Source organism: Homalodisca vitripennis, unplaced genomic scaffold, assembly GCF_021130785.1.
Source record: "Homalodisca vitripennis isolate AUS2020 unplaced genomic scaffold, UT_GWSS_2.1 ScUCBcl_5333;HRSCAF=12012, whole genome shotgun sequence".
NCBI classification, from domain to species: Eukaryota; Metazoa; Arthropoda; class Insecta; order Hemiptera; family Cicadellidae; genus Homalodisca; species Homalodisca vitripennis.
The window spans coordinates 1-19,216 of NW_025781443.1; the positions used below are offsets into that span (position 1 = coordinate 1).

Here is a 19,216-nt window from a genome sequence, read left to right on the forward strand (position 1 = left end):
TGAGAAGAAATGCGCTTAGATATTTAAATCTTCCATCTACTGATATTTACTAAAATACGATCACTGGAATATCTCCCCTTAGGCGCTATGACAGTATTTTATAATACTGTGAGTGTCAAACGGAGAAAGTTGAAACTAAGTGGGATATCGACATAACGTCATACGACCCACATGCGTTATCTGAGTTCGCACTAAAAAAACAATGGCACGTTTACCCAAATTATCTGAATTTCTGTAACCAATATTCAATGCTAGTGATTATTTTTCAACGCCAATATATGATCACATTGTTGATCTTGCAGTCCTCCAATGCCTGTCAGAGTGATGAACTGGTTGGCGTTACGCATGCTCATCATCACGGAATTCTGCTGGAGGGCTGAATCCTGACTACGAGCCCGGAGACATCATGATTTATGAAAGACCAACCCCAATTCAACCTGCATGGGTTTGCAGGAAACAATCCCCTTCAAGGAGTCAAAACGACGAAAGGCAAGTTTTGGCGAAATAAACTTCACCAGTTTTAGGCATATATTAGTAATGAACCAACGAGTGTACGATCATAACGTAACTAGACATTGAAGCCATTACAGAGGTTTGGGACATTCCATAAGGTTGAGGATGTAGACTGGTTAATTCACTGGAGCGCGCCATACAATATGGTAATGCTGATAATAATGATTAAATAATTAATTGATGGTCTGTAACGACTGAGACTGATGTTTGAGTCCAGTGGTGTTGCTATAATTGATCTTAGTTTCAAGTGATTTTGGTTTTTGGTTTGGTTAATGTCTTCTTTAGTATCATATTCACAAGCCTTTAAATGGCCTTCCTTTGAGCGCGAGGAAATTACAAAGCTCGAATTATTTGATAACTGGGCAAGGAGTTATGAGGAAAGTGTAGGGAGAGTGCCGTGGGGGTGCGGTGTGTGGAATACTTAGAAACATTTCTCAATAAAAAATAGCTGAGTATAACAATACAGTTTTAATTTACAAATGTTTACAATATGTGTAATGAGTAAATGAAGAGAGAAGGAGACTGTAACCTTTTAAGATGAACTATTGATTGAGTTAATCTAGAATTTTTAAATATAGTAATAAGACTTAAGAAGAAAACCTACTATTTTTTATGAAATAATTCTAAAAGAAAGTTATCATTTTTGAATACATAAACAAGAAACCTTACGAAAATCTCATATAGCCTACAAACACATGCTCTGAAAAGAAAACACTCATATCCGTGCCCTCAGGCCCGTATTCCTTGCGACTCAACACACGGGGACTATTGTTCCAAATAAATACTTTAAACTTCTAAAGTTTTCTTGGAATTACTAGATTTTTAAATTTTTATGTCGTCAAGATGATATAGGCTAATAATAGATTTTAACACTAGATATTTTTTAACTGACAATTGGATTGCCCATCAAAACCTGCAGGACTAAGTATTTTGTCTTCATTTGGGCTCCTTCATTATTTCCAATTTTTAAGAACACGCTATACACAGACTTACTTTCCTTTACCCCCTCCCCTATAAAAAAACAGTTTTTTTTTAAAAAAAAAGGTACTTAAGAAACCCTAAATGGGCAATGATATATAAAAGCTGAGGGGGGGGGGTGCGGGCGGGGGGGGGGGGAGGGGGGGGTCTTGTAACAAATTTCTATTCAGTATTATTTTACTACAGGTTTTTTTTTTTTTTTTTTTTTTTTTTTTTTTTTTTTTTTTTTATTTTTTTTTTTTTTTTTTTTTTTTTTTTTTTTTTTTTTTTTTTTTTTTTTTTTTTCGCGGCGCCAAGATTTGTAGCGATGAACCGGGCATATGACGCGGACGCGGGGGGCTGCGGGCCTGTGGCAATGGGACGTGGCCAAAGATCTAAACATGGCGGATGTCCACGCGAGAGGGAGTCTAACGCTGTGGATTTGGAGGACCTAATTTTGAGACCATCGCAGAGTTGCGGATGTTGAGTGAACTTGTGGTTGCTGATGCCGTTTGTATAACGCTTATTTCATAAATAAATTTAACATAATATTATAGACAGCATCATGGATATTATAGATTGAAACCACTTGCAAGGCAAACCTAGCGCAGAAGGCAAATTTCTGAAGCAGTACCCGCAAACAGGAGGGCCCCTTCCAGTGGTGGAGGAAGTGGGACTAAGCACCCTTCTTTTATCTGTTTATCAGCTGTGTGCATCCTGTCTCTCTCGCACAGTTTTTTGTTTCTACACTGCAGCTATTTTAACCTGCTCTATAACTATGATTATATTTTTGTGTGTAGGCATATACAAGTGTACGCAGTATATAAGCGTAATATATATTAATTGAACAGATTAATGTAATCTATAGACGTATCCAGGGAGCTAGCATTTTTGTTTTGTGAGGTTAACCGCGCAGTGGCAGTGGCCCAATACAGATGTAATCGTTAGGTCTTGACCCGTTCAATTCGAACGGGTCAGTTCAATGTGGAACGAGTGGTCCGGATCAGAGGGGTTTTGGGGTTTTTTTTTATTCCCCAAAAGACCCGTTCACCCTCCGAACGTTTCGTTCACCTTTTTCCTGACCAACTTAATCGCATATTTGATATTTTTTTTTCAAAATTAGATATATTTATTTTTTTGATGATCGTTAAAAAACTTACTAGTTTGGTTTATAGTTAAGTTCATTTTTAAATACCTTTTATCCATGAATACAACTAGCTTAAACATTCATATGGAGAACTAACTAAAACTTATAAAGTGTATGCGTTCTACGGGCACAAAATCGTTCAGGTCCATTCCTTTGTTCACTGCTAACCGATTTAAGAATACAAACCATAATCGTATAAACAATCAACAAGGGGGGATTAGTGAGATCTGGGGCTTATGAAAAAGGTTGTGGAAGATTTATCGGTTTGGATAAAAAATATCCGTGTTAGTTTGTTATTTATTTTAAAAAATAAATTATTTTCAAACCAGAAATATTGTCTATTTAGTTTTTATTAAATTTATTTAAAAACCATTCGGTGTAAGGAAATAACCTTACACATATGAATAAACCAAATGCATTATCAATCATTCCAAGCTCCATTGATTAATAAGTATTAAAATGTTAAAAATGTCTAGTAGAGTGTATCTGGTAACTTTACAATTAAATGTTTTCTATCAGTTGTTTTAATAGATTCTGGTTTTACATTGACTAGGATTCCTGACACAATACATTTATTGTTATATATCTATCCAATTTACTATAACAATATGCTGTATCTTCCTCTATTCGACCACAACACTTAAGCGAATCCTTTCGTTCACTCGGTCATTACATTCAGTCGTTAATTTTGTGTTCGGTCGGAGAAAACTCTCAGTAACTCTGTACTGGACCGGTTTCTCAAACTGAAACGCTCATCACATGGATGGAAGGGCGGCATCAACAGCGTGCGGAGGGGTATTTACCCCCACCCTGCGGTGAACTCAAATCACCCAGGGTCTTATTGTAAACGATTCTACCTACACTCGTATAACACAAGAAACGTGATGTTATGTAAAAGATTGAAAAAGTAACGCAATCAAGGTAAAAAAATTCTCCCTCTCGCCTCCCACTCTCACTCTCTTCCTCTCCTCCTCACTTCATCTCTCTCTCGTCTCTCTCTCTCTCTCTCTCTCTCTCTTCTCTCTTCTCTTCTCATCTCTCTCTCCTCTCTCTCTCTCTCTCTCTCAACTCTCTCTCTCTCTCTTCGCTCCTCTCTCTCTCTCTCTCTCTCTGGGCGGGGCTCTGGAGGAGCGGACTGTTTATTCCCTAGCTACTCGTGGGAAACGATTATGGAAGAATATAAAAAAAACCAACAAAAGAAGAAGGAGGAGGAGGAGGAGAACAGACGAAGGGAGGAGGCGCAGAGGATTGCAGCTGTGGAGAGGGAGCTCTTGGAGAAGCATGCAAGAGAGAGGAAACTGAGCAAGTTGGATAAGGGAGGAGGGATCTCGGCAACCAGCAGCCAACAGGAGTCAGATTCAGAACTAGATGCTGGGAAGAGAAGAATGGAGAAAAGGACAAGGAGGATCCTAATGAAGCAGATAATAGACAGTCGAAGAACAGGAGAGTCGAGGATACGGAAGACGAGGATGAGGATGAAGACGAGGAGAAGTCGGAACTTGGAAGAGACCCCTTAGAAAATATGGGAAAGATCTTGTTGAAAATGCAGAACTGGTTTAAACAACCGCAAATTGTTAAGATGGTGAAGAAAACCTATGCCAATAGTTTTCAGGGGTACTTGAGTGAACTCCAGGAGCAGATCGTAAGGGCTAGAGAAGATAGAGTAATTTTGGAAAACAAGAGTAGAAGAAAAAGGAAAAAGCATGGCACAGAGCTCTTAAGGACAGTGGTCAGGGAGGAGCTAAAAGGTGAGAGAAGAAACGTGTGAGCCAAAGAACCGGGCAACCTTTGCTCAAGCACTGGGAAGGAAAGAAGTGCCAAAAATCTCAGGAACGAAAGGTCCCTGTTTTGCCAGCACCTAAACTGGTGATCGTGAAGAGTGAGAATAAGGAGAGTGAAGAAGTTAAAAGTACTCTAATGAGACTGGTTAAGCCACAAGAAATCGGCCTAAAGGTTAGGAGACTGATTAACATCAGGAACGGAGTGATCGTGGAGGCAGAAAACGAAGAAGGAGTGGAGAACCTGATAAAGCAGAAATCGCTCTTGGAGGCAGGGGTTGAAGGTTGAGAAACCGACAAAGAAGTAAGCCTCGGTCTCATAATGATTATCTGATGTGAACGCTGAACCTGACCGGAAGACGTCGTGTGAGGTGAAAGAAGAAGTGTTCAGCAGGAATATGCATGGCAGTGAAATCGAGCAGGAACAGTTCAGACAGGAGTTCGAGGTGAGACACAAGTACAAGGATGCAAGATCTGGAGGGAAGAAAAATCATATTGTAGTGGAATGCTCCGTGAGAGTTAGGAACTTGCTAAGGATGAAAGACAAGATGTTTGTGGAGTGGCAGTGCTGCAGGGTGAAGGACTACGTGGAACATAGCCAGGTGTTTCAAGTGTCCAGAGATTTGGGCACATTGCTAGGCATTGCACTTCGCTGAAACCTAGTTGCTCATACTGTGCGGAGGAACACGACTATAAAGACTGCCCTAATAAGAAGAAGAAAGAAGCAGTGTGTTGTGGCCAACTGCAAAAGAGAAGGTCGAGGGGACCTAAATCATGATGCAGGCTCAAGGAGGTGTCCTGTGTACGAGAAGGCCGTTAAGAGGAATAATGATAAGATTGATTATGGACTGTAGGATTGCCCAGTGGAATTTAGGTAGGAGTAAGGTAGCTATGGATGAAGCCATTAGGAGTTGTTTACTAGATTAAGATTGATGTTCTCCTGGTCCAAGAGCCATACATAGTGGGTGGGAGAGTGAGGATTTCTGGATGCAGAGTTTTTCATGACCGGAGTGGAAGAGAAGATATCTGGAGTGCAATTTTTGTGATGAAATGAGAAGATCGGAGCAATCATGAATGAACGCAGGTGAAACAAGCGGAACGTGCGTCAGTGTAAGGTTGGAACAAGGGAGGGAAAGTCGATGCAAGTGATTAGTCTATACTGCAGGCCATCAGAACCTATTGATGGGCATTTAACAATGGGTTTAGTGGACATAATTAGGAAGAAAGGAAAACAAGGAAGTCTTATGTGGAGGGGATCTGAATGCGAGGTCAGGACTGTGGCGCAGTGGGTTCTACAGATGAAAAAAGGGTCCAGGTAGAAGACGTTGTCTCGGCTTGGGATCTTCAGGTTGCTGAACAAATTTAGTAGGTGGATGACCTTTTGAGAACACACAGGGAGGCAAGTCGAACATAGATGTGACGATAGCGACGAGGGATATCTCAAGCAGGATTAAAGACTGGACAGTAACAGGAAGAGACCTTGAGTGACCACAGACTTATCACAATGAAGGTGATATCAGATCAGGAGAATCGGGGTAACCAAAACGAGCAGAGACTAGGAACGTACTGCTTGAGGAAGGTGAACTGGACGAGATTTGACGAGGCGCTACGTAGAAGTATCGAAGTCATGGAACTGGAAATGACTACAGCAGAGGTTCATGCGGAGAAAATCACGGAAATGACGTTGAACCTGATGGAGGACCAGTTTCCCAAGGCAACTAAAGGAATGAAGAAGGTCTATTGGTGGTCGGAAGATCTGGAGAAATTACGAGTGAAGATGAGGGGGAAGCCGTAGCAGGATTTGGAGAAGTACAGAACGGGCGGAGAGGGCGAGGGTAAGGGAGGTTGACAGGAGAGCGTTTACCGGATCAAGAACAGAATACATCTGGGAAATCAGGAAGCTAGAAGAGGGAAGATGTGGGAAAAGCTCCATCGCAGACGAAGAAGGTGATCCATGGGGAAAGGTTTACAAGATCGTTGCGGAGAAGATAAAGAAGGATATCGAATTGGTCAGCCTAGAGAAGGAAGATGGAACGATGACAGAAACAGTGGAAGACACTCTACGGAGGATTGATCGAAGGTCTGCTACCGGGGACGATAGGGAGGATGAAGACACTGAGCAACAGAGAGGAAGATTAGAGAAATTAGAGGGGGGATGATTGGAGGAGAGCACTGGAGCAAATGAGGGAAGACTTCACGGAGGAAGAGCTGACCGCATTGTGTCAAACAAATGAAAGACCGGAAGGCACCGGGATATGACGGAATAAAGGGCGAAGTCGTCAAGAGGATGTACGGACGAATCAAAGGTACGCTGCTGAACTTGTACAACAAGATGCTGAGGAGAAAGGCAGGTTTCCGGACGTCTGGAAGAAAGAGGAAGAAAGAATAGTGAAAGTATTCTTGAAAAGCGAAAGATAAAAGACCCGAGCAAAGTCAAATCCTACAGGCCGGTGACCCTCCTACCCGTGTGTTGGAAGGAAAGTTAGGGGGGGAAAAGACCTGGTCGTGAATGAGGTGAGAGGATGAAGGATTGGATGGAGAGAGAAAATAGGACGAATGCTGCTCAGTATGGTTTCACGGAAGGTTTGGGAACAGTCGATGCATTGCTGGACATGTGAGAAGAGAGGTAGAAGAATCTGAGGAAAAATACGTCCGTTGGATTGTTCCTGGACATCTCCGGAGCGTTCGACTCCGCTTGGTGGCCAGAGATCCTGAGGGTGCTGGTAAGATGGCCGATGCCCCCCCAACAACATCTACCGTCTGGTGAGGGACTACTTTAGGGGGAGGACAGTGACGCTGAGAGCTGGCAACGGTTGAGGTGAGCAAGAGCATCACAAAAAGGCTGCCCCCAAGGATCAGTGGTGGGCCCTCTGTTCTGGAATATCCTGTTCGATGGGTTCCTACGGCTGCCATTTGAGGAGGGTATTTCGGCGAGAGCTTATGCGGATGACGGACCTGCTGCTGGTGAAGTCCAACACGAGCCCAGATCTCATGGGGAAGGCGACAAGAGCCCTAGAGCTTATTACAGGATGGGGGAGAAGAAAGGAAGATGACGTTCTCTAAGGAGAAGACTGTGATGGTATTACTCAAAGGAAAGTTAGTTGAAAGGTTTATCCGTGTGAACATGGGAGATGTGACAATCCGGTGCTCGAACGAGACAAAATATCTAGGAGTAGTTAGTAGTAGTGGGAAGCAGGATGAAGTTTGCAGGGCATTATGACCAGGTGATCGACAAGTCTATGAAAGCCTTTGGAAAATTGAAAGGACTGGCAAAAAAAAATCATGGAATGAAGGTAGTGTGAAAACTTAAGGAGACTGTACATCGGAGCGCTGGAAGCCCATGGTCCTTGTACGGCTGTGAAATGTGGGGGCAAAGAATGAGAGGACGAGGAGAGAGGTCGAAGCTGATGAGCCTGCAGAGGAAGATGCTATTAGGAGTGATCAAGGGTTACAGCACAATATCCCACGAAGCTGTGAGAGGTGATTGCCGGAGTGATCCCGCTAGACCTGATGGTAGAAGAAAGAATCAAGCGAAAAGAAGGGACAAGGAGGAAGGGTTAGACAGCGGGGAGGGGAGAGCAGGGGGATTAGAAGAGAAGAAACACTTGACGAATGGCAGTGAGGTTGTGGGAAAGAAGCACTAAAGGAAGAGAGACATTTGCGTTCGTCCCGGATGTGAGGATCAGGAAGAAGGTGCACTGGGAAACGGACCACTACACCACACAGTTCGTGAGTGGACATGGCAACTTTAAGGCCCAAACTGAAGAGCTTTAACCTCGTGGAAGATGACCGCTGCACCCACTGCGGAGAGCTGGAGACATCTCAGCATGTGCTGATGGAGTGCTGGTTTCTACGAAGAAGAAAAGAACGGAGAGATTTGAAGGAACTCCTCCGACGGAAGATGTGGGCTTGGGAAAAGATAAACTTTCTTAGAAGTAAAGTATCAGCACTGGAGTTTTCACGTATGTGTAGACGGATAGGGAGTAAGTAAGAAGCATGACCTAGAAAATGCCGGAAGACAGCAAGCAGCTTGAAGAGGAGCATAAGAACATAGGCTGATAAAAACAAAACGAAAGAAGAATTCAAAATTCCGATGATCCTAGTACATAAGTGCTAGGTGAGGGGAGAGGTGTGTGTTGGGATAGGCCACAACAAGAGTGCCCGGAAGAGGATCAAGAGTAATCAAGAGGAAGGCTCAAGAGGAACTCAGGAAAGCGCGGCCCTGGTGAATAAGTCTCCGACTTAAACCAGGGGTGGAGGAGGGACCGCTGGGCTTCGGCCAACCACCTCTCTCTCTCTCTCTCTCTCTCTCTCTCTCTCTCTCTCTCTCTCTCTCTCTCTCTCTCTCTCTCTCTCTCTCTCTCTCTCTCTCTCTCTCTCTCTCTCTCTCTCTCTCTCTCTCTCTCTCTCTCTCTCCTCTCCTCTCTCTCTCTCTCTCTCTCTCTCTCTCTCCTCTCTCTCTCTCTCTCTCTCTCTCTCTCTCTCTCTCTCTCTCTCTCTCTCTCTCTCTCTCTCTCTCTCTCTCTCTCTCCTCTCTCTCTCCTCTCTCTCTCTCTCTCTCTCTCTCTCTCTCTCTCTCTCTCTCTCCTCTCTCTCTCTCTCTCTCTCTCTCTCTCTCTCTCTCTCAGTCTCTCAGTTGTGGCGCGGCCGCTGTGGAGTAAGGATCGTGGGACCGTGCGCTCCTGCTCTACTACTCGTATTGGAGATTATAATTAATTGTAATTGTTATTGTTGTGAAGTATTAATGGTAATAGTAAAATGCAGTGTTTTAAAGTGTGACTCAGTTATTGATCTACAGGAGAAGAAATTAAATTGTATTGAGTGTAGAGGATTTTTTTCATTTGGGATGTGCAGGAAACCTTACCGAGACTGATTATGATTACATCATAGCTAATCAAGTTAACTGGAAGTGTAGTATTTGTGATAAGAAGAAAAGTACAAGAGGAGATGCCACACCAGTAACGCCAGTAAGTGAGAAAGCCTTTGTTTTTTAAACAGGGTGGTTCCGAGGCCGATTCAGATTCCAGTACTACTCTTGTATCGGGTTGTAACTAAAAAGACATTATGCCATACATGTAAAAAGGGCTTTTCTTTTAATACGCATAGAGCACAATGCAGTTATTGTTGCGAAAGTTTTCATTTTAAATGTTATTAAAATGACGAGACAGGATTTTTTAAAGATAGAAAAAAACTTGGTTATGTCCTGTCTGCATTGTTCAAGACGTAGCGGTAAATAAGAAAGCAGACGCGGCCTTATCTGCCGCAGATAAGATTAGTCCCGTTGCCTATCCCCATACAGGACTATTGACAAATGTTGAAACCACATTGGCAAGTTGTAGACAAGAGAATATTACACTTTCTGATATTCTCAAGGAAATGAAAGAGTTTCGTCTTGAGGTTAATCAAAAAAATAAAGAGTTTGCCAATTCTCTTGAAATCTACTCTACATGGGTTCAGGAGAATGGAGAGAGTATCAAATCTATTGAAAACAATGTGACCCAGTTAGTCAAAGATTTTGAGATCATAAGTCAGGAACAGTGTAATTTAAAAAGAAATAACGAAATTTTGACTAAAAGAGTAAATCAATTGGAACAAGCAATGAGGGGACAATGTGGTAGAAATCAACGGACGTCCCATTGAAGAAAGGAGAAAATGTTATGGACATTATTAAGCAGCTGTCTGCAAAAATTGGCTTTGATTTTCAAGAGGAAATGATAGATTAATTGCTACAGATATAGATCTGCTGTGGTGGACTCCGCTAGACCGGGCGGTATTGTTGTGCGTTTCCTGCGCAAACTTGATAAGGAGCAGTTTATTTCAAAAACGTAAACAGAAAAGGAACGTGAATTCCAGAGACCTTGGGTTCATGGAGGGGACGCGGTACCGATATATATCAATGACAGCCTTACTCAGGATAAGCGGAAACTCCTCAATGAAGCCCGTAAAGTCAGGCGGGACAAGTTGTACACCTTCCTGTGGGTTAAAAAATGGACGTATCTTTATGCGTAAAAATGAAGGTGATCGATTTGTTGTAATTGAATCAATGGAGGACTTACAAAAGCTGGCTTGACTAGCAGCAAAAAAGCCTTGGAAAATGTGTTATTAATGTAGTTATTTATGATATGTGTGAAAAACGGATGTGTTTTAAGTTTGATTTATTTGGTTATCCGTTTAAATATTGTCTCATTGTGTTGGTGTACGGTGTTGTTTGTTTGTAGCTCAAATAGATTGTCTTATGTCAGATTCTAATAGAAATATCTCTCTTGTAGCAAAGTTGAAAGAAAAAATTTGATAGCTCGAGAAAATGTGTAAAAATAGCTCATGTTAATGTTGAAAATTTGTTAGTACACAAAGAGTCTTTTATCGATTTGTTTCACAATAATTTGTTTGATATAGTTGCAATAACTGAAAACATTTTTGAAACCTGTTGTTTTGTCCCAACCATACAATATTGATGGTTACAATTTTATAAGACACGATAGAGAAAATAAAGAGGGAGGAGGTATTGGTGTTTATTATAAAGAAGTCACTTGGTTACAAAGTTTTAGCAACGTCACAGGCAATTTATTGTCGTAAGCCAGAATATTTAATTGTAGAAATATCTCAAGGGTGGAAGTTGTTGTTGTGTATAGTTTTATAGGCCTCCGAAAATTGGTTTCATTTCTGAATTTTTTAATGTCCTAGCGCAATTATTACCAATTTATAATAATGCAGTCATCGTAGGAGATTTTAATACAGATTTGAGTGCCGAGAGGTATTTTTATGATAGGACTGGAGTTGTTAAATTTAATAAGCAATTTGAATTTATCTGTTTTGCCGTTGGAGCCTACTTTTCACCTACCAAGATCAGACACTTGGCTTGATTTAATTATATGTAATGATGTTTGTAGAGTTTAAAACTTTTGGTCAAGAACCAGTGTCTGGTATCTCATATCATGATTTGATCTATTTAGAAATTAATTTAAAGATGAAACTTGTGTCAAATAAGGAGTCTGTGATGGTGAGAGATTTTAAGAATATATCGATAGATAGTCTTAAAAGAGAATGTTTGGCGTTGAACTGGAATGATTTTGTACTTAAGCGATTCTATTGATGATAAAGTAGAAATATTAAGTAGTAATATAAAAGAGCTTTATAACAAACATGTGCCAGGAGAGGAAAATATCACAACGAAAGACTTGTTGTCCTTGGATTACTAATGAATTAAAAGATTTAATGTCACAAAGAGATGTATTGTACAAACGTTTTTTAAGGACTAAAAATGTTACCAATTTGGGAGAATTATAGAGTTCTCCGAAATAGGATAAAAATAAAAGGCTTTTAAGAGATGGAAGGAATCAGTATTTTCAAACGTTATTTTCAAACCAATAAGAATTGTAAAGATCTGTGGAAGGTAGTTCGAGATAATGGAGGTGGAAAGGAGCGTAAAAGTTTATCAGACCCAGTCGTAAATATAGATAGTTTAAATGATTATTTTTGTGGTATTAGCAATAATATAAATAATAACCTTGTTGAGTTTTATAATAACCAGAGACATGTGTTTCAAGCTAGGAATATAAGTTTTAGTTTTAGGGAAGTCACTGTAGATTGTATTTTGAAAGTATTACAAGACATCTCGTCTAACGCAATCGGGGATGATGGAATTCAACTTAAGTTCATTAGAATAATTTATGATGAAAATTAAGTATGTTTTATGTTATGTTTTTAAATTTTTCTTTGCTAAATGGAGTATATCCGAAACAGTGGAAGAAGTCTTTGATATTACCATTGCCTAAAGTAGACAATCCGCTGGAGTAATAGGCATTACAGATCAATTAATATTTTATGTGTATTGGGCAAGATCGCTGATAAGTTAGTTTACAAACAATTGTGTGATTTTGTAAATGAAAATAATATTCTTTATAAGTATCAATCAGGTTACAGAAAATCATATAGTACTCAGACCGCTTTAATTAAAATTACTGGACGACATAAGATCAGCTATAGACAAGAGAAAACTGACAATTTTAATGCTTTTAGATTTCAGTCGTGCTTTTTGACTGTGTCAGTCATAAATTGTTGCTTTCTATTCTTAAATCATACAATTTGAGTGAAAGTAGTTCATAGATTGGTTTTGATTCGTACTTGAGTGACAGGTATCAAAGAATTAGGACTGTAAATGGTACCTTTTCAGATTGGAAATTAAATTCAGTTGGTGTACCCCAAGGTTCCACTTTGTCTGCTCTATTGTTCTCATTGTATATAAACAGAATAAATGAAACCAATTGTTTTTTGTAGATCGTTGCTTTATGCAGATGATATGCAGTTGTATATTAATTGTGACATTGATAAAATTGATGATGCTGTTAATATGATGAATGTTGATCTGGAAGTGTTATTTAAATGGTGCAGTGATCATGGTCTTAATCTGAATATTTCAAAATGTAAGCCAATCATCTTTGGTACTCAAAGACTGTTGTCACAATTAAATTTAGAAAATATTACACGAGTTAAAATAGATGGAGAAGATCTGGAATACCAGAAATCTGTAATTAATTTAGGAATAAGGATAAATAATTCTTTATCATGGACAGATCAAGTAAATTATGTCCATTAAAAGAGTTTACAGTAGTTTGTACCAATTTAAGAAATTGTGCTTTAACCCACCTGTTTATGTTAAAAAGTTGTTAGTAATGTCCTTAATTTTTCCTGTTTTTGATTATTCTTTGGCCCGCTTATTGTGATGTAAATTAATACGTTAATTACTAAGTTACAGAGAGCACAAAATGCGTGCGTACGGTATATTTATGGTTTGAGATTAGATGATCACGTCACACCCAAAAGACCAATTTTTATAGAGATTTAGGGTGGTTAAAGATAAAAGAAAGGATTGAATATAATTGTTTTAACAGTTATGTACAGTATTCTTAAGGAACATAAACCTGATTATTTGTTTGAAAAATTATACCAGAAATGGATCAAAAGTACATGCAAGGCAAACGAGATTTTGGAAATGTCACGTTACAGTTTCCAATTCATAGGACTACTACGTACTCCAATTCTTTCCATGTTCAGTCTATAAGAAACATGAATACACTGGATGACGATGTAAAAAATGCTACAAGTAAAAGATTGTTTAAAGAAAAATTGAGAGGAATCCTTTTACAGAGATATACCTAATTATTATAAACAATGTAATTAATTTGAGACAAAAGTGTGTTTTTTTGTGATTATACTGTTTAATGTTATTATAAATTTTTGTATTTAATAGATTTACATTATTCATATGCAGAAAAATATTTTTATTTCTACATTTTGTAAAATTTATTGTTATTATTATTATGTTGATTCTTGATACAACTTATATAATGTCAATACTTTGATAATTGTGGTAATTTATTTATTTGTTTTTGTTTTGTTCTTTTTTCATGTACAGAAACTGATTTTATTACTATTAATTGTTATTATGTAAAATTTTGTATACAATTTTAGTACAGTTAAAATATTATTGTAAATGATGTATTCGTCACAACTCTGTTTTATTTTGTAATGTATTATTTTGGAGCCTGTCCTGGCGGAAGAGTGGACCTATGGTCCTAAGCCAGGGCAGGTAAAATAAACGAACGAATTGTCAATTGTCTCTCTCTCTCTCTCTCTCTCTCTCTCTCTCTCTCTCTCTCTCCTTCCTACCAGGAAATGTGCCTGTTGGAAGAAGTCACAGATAGCTGAAGGATGGCCCCTTCTAACAGTATTAATCTAGTGTGTATTAGTGTTTTTAAACTACAATTTGAAAAAGAATGCTGTTAAACCCAATATTGTAAATTGTACTTACGTACTTCTCGCTACACACAGGCAATTCATCAATAGTTCGTTTTTTAGAACTGCGGCATTGCGATCATTCCGACACTGTGCTCTATAGCGGCTGTTTGCTAGCTCAGCCTGAGGGGCTACACAGAATGTTTATAGAGTGGCTAATCTATACTTATTAATAGCTGGGCAAATTACAGGTCAGAATGACGGAGTAGTGAGTAGTGGGGCGGAACGATTGTCTCAGCTGTGCATGCGCTCCGATTGCTTTGTATATCTGCTCACATTCACGTCACTTTTTTAACTCATGACCAATACCTTGTAATTAATTCTTGATGGGTGTATTCGTTATTTCCATAATTACAAGTCAAGTGCCCATGGAGCTGTTCACGGAATTCGCTCGAAACTAAACAATTATTATATAACTAAGACGAAATTATATAACTGATACTGACAAATTTTCGAAGAAACGCAAATAATCTGAATTTGAAAGTGGTATATAAACGTAATCATATTTTCAATTATATTTTTAATGCAGTAATTAAAAAAGAAAGCAGTTAAGGTAGTGTTAATCGTGGGATACTTAAGAGTTACAACAAAGATCATTGTTTCACAGAATGGTTTCTCGTGTACCTCACATTTGATTGTATTGTATTTTCTAACTTAGTTTTATTATATAGATGTATATTTATAAAATATTAGTGAAGTCTTATAAAATAAACACAAACAGCTTTAAAGCTCTCCTAGTATTTTAAAAGTGCGTTTCCTATGAGTGAGCGTGCTATAAAATGTACTTACTTGTAATGTAGGTTTTTCAGTTGCTCATAGTTATATAACAAAAACTTCAAAAATTTTTATACTGACGTAATTTATTGAATGACAAAAGGTTGGGATATTGAACTGTTTTGCTTCCTGGTATTTCATTTTTTTTTTTATTTCAACCTCCTTCCATAACATTGTGCCATTTAGAAATTAGTGAAAATATTCCTAGTAGAAGTATTGGTTAGTGAAATATTGCAAAAACGGATAGGAACCATCATAGGGCCCATGTTAAACTCACATCGATGAAAAGAAATGCTACCATGATGACTAAAGACAGTTAATACACAATATCAGGGTGTCCTACTCGTATATACAGGTACCTGTAGAATAATATGGGTTTAAAACCAAGCAAAGCTCTATGTTTCAGTTCGAGCACTAAAACCCTTAATGGATGCGGATACAATATGAGGCTTAGCTAAACTAGCGCGTAATGAAAGAGCGAATTCAAAACCCAAACCTTCATAAATTCAACAGTAAATATTTTCCTCCTTGTAGTTCTAAACTTTGTTGATAAATATTTACAGATTGATGTGGACACGGTTACAAAGTATTGTTCGTATTACAGGTATGAGCACTGTTGCCAAGGCTATAACTGCATACACTTTGTTGATAAATATTTACAGATTGATGTGGACACGGTTACAAAGTATTGTTTGTATTACAGGCATGAGCACTGTTGCCAAGGCTATAACTGCATACACTTTGTTGATAAATATTTACAGATTGATGTGGACACGGTTAAAAATTATTGTTCGTATTACAGGTATGAGCACTGTTACCAAGGTCATAACTGCATACACTTTGTTGATAAATATTTACAGATTGATGTGGACACGGTTACAAAGTATTGTTTGTATTACAGGCATGAGCACTGTTGCCAAGGTTATAACTGCATACACTTTGTTGATAAATATTTACAGATTGATGTGGACACGGTTAAAAATTATTGTTCGTATTACAGGTATGAGCACTGTTGCCAAGGTCATAACTGCATACACTTTGTTGATAAATATTTACAGATTGATGTGGACACGGTTACAAAGTATTGTTTGTATTACAGGCATGAGCACTGTTGCCAAGGTTATAACTGCATACACTTTGTTGATAAATATTTACAGATTGATGTGGACACGGTTAAAAATTATTGTTCGTATTACAGGTATGAGCACTGTTACCAAGGTCATAACTGCATACACTTTGTTGATAAATATTTACAGATTGATGTGGACACGGTTACAAAGTATTGTTTGTATTACAGGCATGAGCACTGTTGCCAAGGTTATAACTGCATACACTTTGTTGATAAATATTTACAGATTGATGTGGACACGGTTAAAAATTATTGTTCGTATTACAGGTATGAGCACTGTTACCAAGGTCATAACTGCATACACTTTGTTGATAAATATTTACAGATTGATGTGGACACGGTTACAAAGTATTGTTTGTATTACAGGCATGAGCACTGTTGCCAAGGTTATAACTGCATTACACTTTGTTGATAAATATTTACAGATTGATGTGGACACGGTTAAAAATTATTGTTCGTATTACAGGTATGAGCACTGTTGCCAAGGTCATAACTGCATACACTTTGTTTGATAAATATTTACAGATTGATGTGGACACGGTTACAAAGTATTGTTTGTATTACAGGCATGAGCACTGTTGCCAAGGTCATAACTGCATACACTTTGTTGGTAAATATTTACAGATTGATGTGGACACGGTTAAAAATTATTATTTGTATTACAGGTATGAGCACAGTTGCTGAGGTCATTACGGCATACCACTGCGGAATGACGGTGTTTGCCTTCAGTCTAGTAGTAACTAACAAGTGCATCATGGACTACGATAGTCTGGAAGAGACTAACCACACAGAGGTCATAGAAGTCGGTAAAGTCAGGGAGCCACTGCTTAAGAAGTTCGTGTCTAAGTTAATTTCACGTTTCTCTGAACTACAGAAACCCGTGCAATAATTTATTGTATTACGTATATAGCAAGAGAAACGTCCCAGTATTCATACAATATTTTTTAGTCTAGAATAGAACTAGTTTTAGTATTTCAAATGGTCGATTATGTGTTTTGCATTTTTGTATTGAGTAGTTTTTACACTAAGTGTATTTTTATGTTAAGAAACAACTACAAATTATTTTTTAACACGTTCACGACTTTTTTATTTGGCTCTAATTTTACAATAATAATGACAAAAACCTGTAATCTTTGTTTTACATTAAGCGTCTAAGTATAACGAGAAAAGTATGTTTACTTTGCAATACTGCACCCAACAATTGTTTCACTACGTTTGTTCAATGTTTCTCCGTGTACTCCAAGGAGTACCTAAAAATTAATTTGCCTTAAAAATTAAACAATTGTGCGCCCAACGGAGTACACGATAGTCTGAGGTGTTAATTTAAGCGCAAGATCAAACTTAACAAACCACCAAGACAGGCAAACAATAAAAACGCAGTAATGAAATACGTAGCAAAGTGTACCCCTTCTGGCTCACGACGCACTTTACGAAAGCGCGGTGGGCGGATACACGACGGTAGTTGTGAAAAATTGCGTGTTTCCGATGGGGTACACGTCGTCATGAACGTGTTTTAATTTGTAATCCATGATTAGATATGTTAAACTGCTTATTCTTAATATAGTATGTGTTTATAAATAATTGAACTAATTCCATTTAACTTGTTTTGATTAGCAAACAAGATTGTATTGTTGCGGTGTTTTAAAAAGCATATAGATTGGTTATTTTATTGAACTTTAACAGATTTAACTAGGAATTATTTATAATTTAACTTGCCGTATATTGTTTTTTCTTTAAATAAATCCAATATTTGTATTTTTTTAATTTTTCGTTTAAGAAATGTAACTGCTAGTAATGTAGTACAATCAGAATACAAATTAAATACTAATGTATTAGCAGACATCTTCAACTGTGTATATAAATTATAAAACATACAGATACAAATCAGTGCTGCTAAAACAATTCGTTTAGTTATACAACAACCTACAAGATTAATATAAACCTGCTATCATTCAATCTGACATACAATAGGTACAGACTACATAAGTTGTTAACAGTAGATTTACCAAAATGTGAAGAGTAAAATAAAAATTTGATTAACGGAAAAAATGTATTACACTTGAATGTCCAATTCACGCAAATTACAAAAATCGTGTGTTTTAATAAATTTCAAACTAGAAACTGAAAATTTCAACACTACCTATAAATGTATTGAACATGAATAGAATTGAATTTTTCGAGTTCATTGTATTATTAATTAATTCCATTTTTAAAGAAAACTATTATAATGAAATATTAATTTAATTTAAATTATTGAAATCAAACCAAAATATAGTTGTGATTGTTGATTGTCGAAGATGTCTTGTCAAGCCGACATCAGATGTGTGACTATTAAATTTTAATCGCATTAATTGTTTAAACGAAAGTGAGTGTAGTATACTTTAAGTACTAGTATAAGAAACTGTTTCCTTGTTAATACTGAGTACAAAAAAAATCAACAATTAGATTGTTGTTTGATTATTTCATTTAAATCTATTATGAACTAAGAGAACTTAAATGTTGTTATTGTTATACTCCCTGACTGTTTATTGCAGGGTGTAGTTTTTTATTTATTGCATTTAGTAAAAGTATTATTTAAGATAAATAAACGTTGTTTTTATCTGATTATTTGTTTACTTTCTGTTATAATTGGCTTGTTCTACAACTACTTGTTTACTAAGCGGACCAGCGATCAGTATCACAATGGTCATAATAGTGTGTAAGGGTCGAATCAAATTGTTGAGACAGAATGTTTTTTAAATTTTGGAAACCTTCGAATAATCTTTTTATGACATAGTTTTTTATAAAATACTGTAAAAAGTATTTGTTTAGAGGGTGAGTACTTTGGTGTTGAAAGATTCTATGGTAGTAAAAAGATACTTTTCCCCAATTCTGCACGTCTGTAATGTTTTGGATTCACTTAAATCGAATATGATTGATTTAAACCAGCATTTACAAGTGAAGTAAGTGTTCTAAGCGTCCGTTGTATGTGAATGGCGGAATATAAAGTCAGTTTCTACTCTAGGTCCATAATCTAGGATCTTTCTTGGAATCACATATTCCCCTTAGTTCATTAGAATGTTCTTGTCACTTAATAATCTAATCCCACAACCTCGTAGTGGGAAATTACATCATAAAATATGA

The 19,216-nt window shown here is 37.6% G+C and overlaps 1 pseudogene; it reads left to right on the forward strand.

The window, feature by feature from the left end:
- Positions 1-302: 302 nt before the first annotated feature.
- On the forward strand, positions 303-18,697 carry LOC124373329 (annotated as a pseudogene).
- Positions 18,698-19,216: the final 519 nt, after the last annotated feature.